Raw genomic sequence first — 6662 nt, 5'->3', positions numbered from 1 at the left:
GGGGGGGGGAGGAGGCTTTGTTCTCTGGCACTAGACATACTGAGCACTGGTGTAACCATTAAGCCACAAGTTGTGTTAAAACTTTCAACTTCACCAAAAAAAAAAAAAAATACATTTGAAATTGTCCAAGATGGCCATTCTTTATCATGGAGTAAAATGGTTGCCCTAGACAGGTAGATGTCTTGGACAATGTCATTATGACAATATTTAAAAAACGCACAAGGGTAGGCGGAGGGAGAAAATGGGAACTGGTCGTTTACACGGGTGACTGTCATGGACAAGTGGCCGCTAGAGCAGGTTCGACAGTACAAAAGGAATTTATTTCTCACCTTATACAGCTGTTTCTCCACATCTTTCAATCTTCCCCGCAGATTTTTAATGTCGTTCTTGAAGCCCTCCACCTCAAGATTCCTCCTTCGCTCTAAATCCTGGTAGCGAGCGTTCATGAGCTTTAACCTCGATGTCATCTTTTCACTCCGGTCCTGAGAACACAAGTCAAGACTTGTATACTGATTGGAAATTCTCTACCCTTCTAGTTTTTTAGCTTTAGTAGAGGTTTTACGGCGCTCGCAACAGCATAAAGTAATATGAGCGCCATGGGGTGGATGTCAACAGAGAAGCCCTTACAGGGAATCAGACTTACTCTGCTCACCTCTCTCGCTTCAACAGCACAAAGTCTGCTTCGGCTATCAAGGCACCCCGGAAATAGTGCGTCACAAGAGTGTGACAAACATACAAAAGAAGTAGAGGAAAAATGATAATAGTAAGGATTAGGAAAGAAAAAGCAGCAGTTCCCTGTTGTAGATCAGGCACAGTTATGAGCATGACATTGATGAATCAGCCCACTTACAATCCTACTGTGCATGAACGAGAAATGTCCTCCCTTTGGGAATGGCCTAAAGACACTTCAGTCAGAAGCACCGCCCCGAGGGGTTCTCTACCCTTCAAATATAAGAGGCAAAACTCAAGATACAGCACAACCCCTCCCAACGCTCCTCCCTGTCGTCCCCTAAAAAGCAACAACCCCCCTAAATAAAATAAAAACTCAACAACAAATCAAACAAAAAACAATCCCTTCACAAAAACAAAACCCACAGAAAAAAACTGAAACAAAAATCAAAACAGAAACAAAGATAATCCTAATCACACACTCCTAATACTTTCAAAAGAAAACCCATCAACCAAATGGAAAACAGAAAACAAAAAGAAATTTGGTTTTACAAAAATCCAAGGGAATGTAATCAGACTGACCTGGAAGACTTCCCTGGTGACATCCCCTTCCTCCCTGATACGAGAAAGCTCATCTTCCAGCTGTATCACCTGTTCCCGGTAGTTGTCTGCCAATTTTTGACTCTGTGTCACTTGAAACTCGAGAGACTGAAATACAAATAATCTAAATCATTTACCTACAGTCATGTACCCTTATTGTAAGAAAATGATTGAGAAGCATGTGTGTGTGCATATGTGCGTGAGTGTTTGTGTGTGTGTGTGCGTGTGTACGTGTGCGTGTGTATGTGTATACATGTGTGTGTGTGTGTGTGTGTGTGTGTGTGTGTGTGTGTGTGTGTGTGTGTGCTTTTCTGTGTTTGTACTAGATTTTCTGGAACCTGGAGAAAAATCACAGAGAATGATGTACAGAAATGTTGGAAGATATGGAATAACATCAGGAGGTTAGCCCAGGAAAGGGAAAGGTGGAAAGTGTTTGTTCGGGGCTGATACACTGATGCAGGGTGCGAAAGGCAGTGATAACGATGACTAGATTCCCTAGCTAATAAAAATATGAACATTATGGCAACCTCATAGAATGCTGTTGAAAAAAAATTCAAACATACCACTGGAAATGTTTAAACATACTACTAAAAATATTCAACAACAGGCTTTCTACTTTTTAACCAATTTTATGAGACAATTGGAGCTTATCTCAATTCCCAATGAATGTTCTGAGTATGAGGACAAATATCAGTATTCTTGAAAGTTCTAAAGGCACCATAAAAAAAATTTAAATTTCATTGAAACACTGAGCTTCCCAATTTCGACTGTATTGTTTCCCTTACCTTGATCTCCTCTGGGTCTACTTTGCCTGACTGCGTGTTCAGGGAAATATTCATGACAGATTCTCGCATGGACACATTTGCTTGCTGCTTGACCACATCCATCTCTCTCAGCAGTCTGTCTTTCTCTGCCATCCATGCCCGTTCCATTGTGCGCCCCTCAAAGCGCAGCTCCAAGAAATCTTTTGTGCTATCGTACAGCAAGTCTTGCGTCTTGTGAAGTCTGCATAGGAAGGAGAGCCCAATGAAAAATACTATTAGCCCTAAGCTTTGAAATAACTCTCCATAAAAATGGTAAAAAAATTGTTAGTCATGTGGAGGCAAAATTTATTTGTAGCTATTGTCAATTATTCAATCTAAAGAGAATTATTGAAAAGGATGTACAAAAACAATGACAAAGGGTTCCTGCCATGAACATCCCATCAAATTCAAGGAGGTTTCAAGATGAAATTTTAAAAATTCAAGGAGATTTGGTCAAGAAATTCATGACGAAAGCCTATTTTCGATAAGCCTACACTTGTCCGAAAGGAATCATCATGGTTTTCAATTTTCCTACAAAAACTGTTCCCAGGGTGACTGCCAACCGGGCGTCTCAATTTTCCAGGGGGGCCCCATCCATCCTCCAGGGGCATGTTACATAACACAATGACAGTGCTTGCTCCATTTATATATTATACATAATATATATATATACACACATGTAGGCACATTATATCCAGTCAACAACATGTCAGTGTGGCACTGTGTGACTTAGATATTTCACTCTGTTCTTACTTATTTTTTCCCCTTCATCATATTCGCCTATAAAAACTATATAAAAATGAATCATGCTTTGAGCCTGAGAAAAGGCCTAGAACCAGAATATCCACTGTCAAGAACCAGTTTGAGTGTCAGGGTTTATATAATAAACGTGAAAAACAAAAATTATCGCTCAAACTCAAAGTAGAGTTATAACTTGAATGGCTCAAGTAGACCTATTCAGTGTGAATGGTGTAAGAACTGTGGGAGGGCAAGATGCAGTGACACTGAAAATCAGCGAATCTTGAACAGAAAGCTAAAATAAAGAACATATACATGTAATTTACTACCACCTACCCAATGAAACGGGAACCCTTTAGTTAAAAACCCCCCCAGGGCTAATAAGGTTTGAGTATGACAGATCTCGATTCCACAAAAGGCCTGCACCAAGGTGCGCTTTGCAGAGAGCCTTAGATCTAGATCTTCTACTTATACTAGTAATCAAAATTCTGAAAAGTATAATCTGCTTCCAAGTTCAGTTATTGTCATCCGGTGTTGCCTTCAACCCCACCCACCCCTCCCCCACGTGCGTCTTTAAAAAAAAATCAATAATCCCCCCATTCCCGTGTCCTATACTTCGCAGTGCTGAAACTTTGCATTAACTTTGGTGACCTCAATGGCGATACTCACGATGTGACGAAAACGCACAGGTTCAATGACCGGTCACGATGGCAAGCCCGACAAGAAGCTTGTATAACCTGCTTTTGTTTTCACAAGTGACAGCAAAGGGCAAACGATTTATTTTCATGGTGACACAGCGTTTGTAATCCAGAAGCTGCATGTTACAAAAGTGGCGTCACCAGACTACTGACCTAAACTACCGGCAAATTTCAGGGTGGTAACGAAAGCAGAACTTGATTTTCCCGACCGAGCTTCGGTATTGCACATTAGGTCTATACACTTCCACTTTGTTGCCGCCATAACCGCTTGTTCGCCTGAAACATACCCTCAGGCCGGGAAAGGCCGAATGAATATATCACAACCGCGACCGGCAAAAATGAACTCAAGGACGTTATCGGATTTGGTTTTCAAACGTATTTTCCCGGGTCTTTCACTTTCACGGGGCAATTTACAGATTTCTTAAAATTCCCGTTGCATTCCGCGTCTCGGCGATTTTTTTCTTCATATTCCTGGGTAATTCCAGCGGCCCCCGAGATTCCCGGGGCCTGGCAGTCACCCTGTGTTCCTGTCTGATCTGGCAAAATTCAAGGAGTTTTCAAGGAGATTTTCCTTTGAATGCAAATTCAAGGAGTTTTCAAGGAGATTTTTCCTTGAATGCAAATTCAAGCAGTTTTCAAGGATTCCTTGAATTCAAGGAGGCCATGGGAACCCTGATGACAACATAAAGATGACAATTATAACATACTTCTCTGTCAATGTCCGTAATTTTTCCTCGTCTCTCTGTCTGCGGGTCTCAAACTCCTCTTCCTTCACTCTGCGGTCCTCCAGTAAGGCTTCTGTCTGCTCCTTTGCTAGTTTGGCTTGTTCTGACAACTGAGCCTGAAGAGATTCAACCTGTATGGGACAAGAAAATGTAGAGACCAAATTTAAGTTTCATTGGAGGCAGCAGAACAGCCAAAAACTCTGAATGGTTAAAATAGCAATATAATCGTAAACTAAAAGCCTAGAGCAATAAAGAATCCCATGCAGTCTAACATCTGTATTTCCTTTTCAAAAATAAAAAACAATGTCACAAACATCCTCTCTCTGTACCTCACCCAACATAACAAATTATATAAAGTACAAAAATTTCAGTGTATAGCACTTATACGTGACAAACTACTCTAGATTCAGTTTCATACTGAAGGATAACAAACTTCATTAGACAAAGAAAGCTGAAGATGTATGGCCACATAAAATAATCAAACAACCTAGTAAATTTACAGTCACAGACAGAGCACTTCAAGGCGAAAAGAAGAAAGCCTGGCTATGAAACAAAAGATAAAAAAAGAATGGACAGATACAGAAGAGGAAGAAGAAAATAGACTGACACAGAAGAGGGAGAAGAAAAGAGTCACAGCATCCAGGAAAGGAAAAACAAGGTAACCAGCATTAGTAGTGTCCACTTTATCTTAGGACTCATGAGAAAAGAAAAAAAAGAAAAGGGGAATATCTAAAACTATTTGATCGGTCATGATGAGAAACAATTGAAAAGTTACACGACTTCAGCTACTTGTTCGTTTTGTTTGGCTGACCAATGCCAGACAACTAGAAGGGGGATCTTGGAGCACTGAGAGGAGCACTAAATATTAATATATATCCTTTTGCATAGTGCATATCCCTGCTCAAAAGCAAGCTCTCTTCACTGTCAAGCCAACAAATGGTTTTAGATGACTCGGTTGCACACAGTCGAACATATTATTGTCTTTCAAGTGTGTGCTGAAACTGCATATCATCTAGACCCAGTAAGATTACCGAGAAAAAAACAAGATGACATAACAAAGAAGTTTGGAAATTAAGTTTATAAAGCATGACACGGAAAAAAAACCCATCCCTACTTCCGAAATTAAACTAACCTGTAAAGTGAGAGCTTCATTATCATGCGCATACTTCTCCTCTGGTAATTGCGTGATTGACGATCTCCTCTCTGAACTTGCTGGAATCTTTTTCTTGCCTGGAAACAAAGCGATGGGTTGTGTAAACTTCTCATTAAAAAAAAACCATATTAATTTATTAAGAAATGTCTGTATGTTGCAACAAAAAAAAAGTCCAATTAAAATTACCTTTGATGTAATGAAATCTCATGTGAGCAGTCTTAATCCAGCAGTTTTTTTTGTACATCCCTTGATATAGTTAAAATACACCACACATGGAAAAAACACCGATTGGTTTGATCAAAGGAAGTTTGTGTTTTTCTGAAAGCTGGGATCTTCCTGATTATTATGCCTTAAAAATTTTTCAATTAAATTTTCTAGAAGAAGAGATATTGCATTTTGAAGTAACAAATTGTGGAAAAGTAAGAACTTGGAAAAATGCATTCAAAGTTACACCATTATTGGTTCTCATGATGCCCTGTCTTCATCTCACCTTTGCTGAGAACAGGCACTGCACTGTTGTTGATGTTTGCTGACTGGGGCCGTTGCCGCTGTCGTTGTTCTACAATAGCTTTTGCTGGTGGCTCTTTCAAAAAGTAGGTTACTTCACTATCCATGGTGCCACCCAAGGCTAGCAACTGCTGAATTTTCTTTTTGTCCTCGAGCTCACGGATCTGAAGAAAAAAAAATGTTATTATAGAGACAGGTGCTTCCTTTCCCGCCAAAGCACCGAGTTCAGTTCCCAACTTCTACAGAATGACTGAATGATGAATGGGATACTAGGGTTCCCACACTCCCCAATTTCTTGGAAGGCAAAACTGAAAAACTAGTCTTGAATTACTATTGCCAATGGATTACAAAGAAAATGAAACAAAGTAAAGACTTAAAAGCACTACTGATTTTTAGAAAAACTTTTGGTCCTTTGAGGTCAATAAGGTAAAGAAAATAACGCATACAAAAAAAAGTCAAAAACATTCAATTGCCTTACAGATCTGCAAAAAAGTATCATTCTTACTCTGTACCTTAAGCCTGTCATTCTCAGCATAAAGCCTGAGTACATGTTCCCGTTCCTGGAACAAGTAAATTTGCATGTCGCTCAGGGCTTTTTGCAGCTCCACAATCTCCTCCTCTCGCTGCCGAAGCTCCCACTGCATGGTGTGCTGACAAAGAAGAAAACAGAAATGGCATACTCAACATACAATTTGTGTGTAATGTATTGGATGCAACCAAAATAACTCAACAAACTGTGGGATCGATGACAACAATGTTAATAATAATA

The 6662-nt window shown here is 39.9% G+C and overlaps 1 protein-coding gene across 2 annotated transcripts in view; it reads right to left on the bottom strand.

The window, feature by feature from the left end:
- Positions 1–6662, bottom strand: part of LOC101848852 (sister chromatid cohesion protein PDS5 homolog A-B) — a gene marked incomplete in the record, with an annotated part of 51175 nt that overhangs the window by 13197 nt on the left and 31316 nt on the right.

This window comes from Aplysia californica, unplaced genomic scaffold, assembly GCF_000002075.1.
Source record: "Aplysia californica isolate F4 #8 unplaced genomic scaffold, AplCal3.0 scaffold00999, whole genome shotgun sequence".
Taxonomy (NCBI): Eukaryota; Metazoa; Mollusca; class Gastropoda; order Aplysiida; family Aplysiidae; genus Aplysia; species Aplysia californica.
This window is presented reverse-complemented; position numbering and strand designations above follow the sequence as displayed.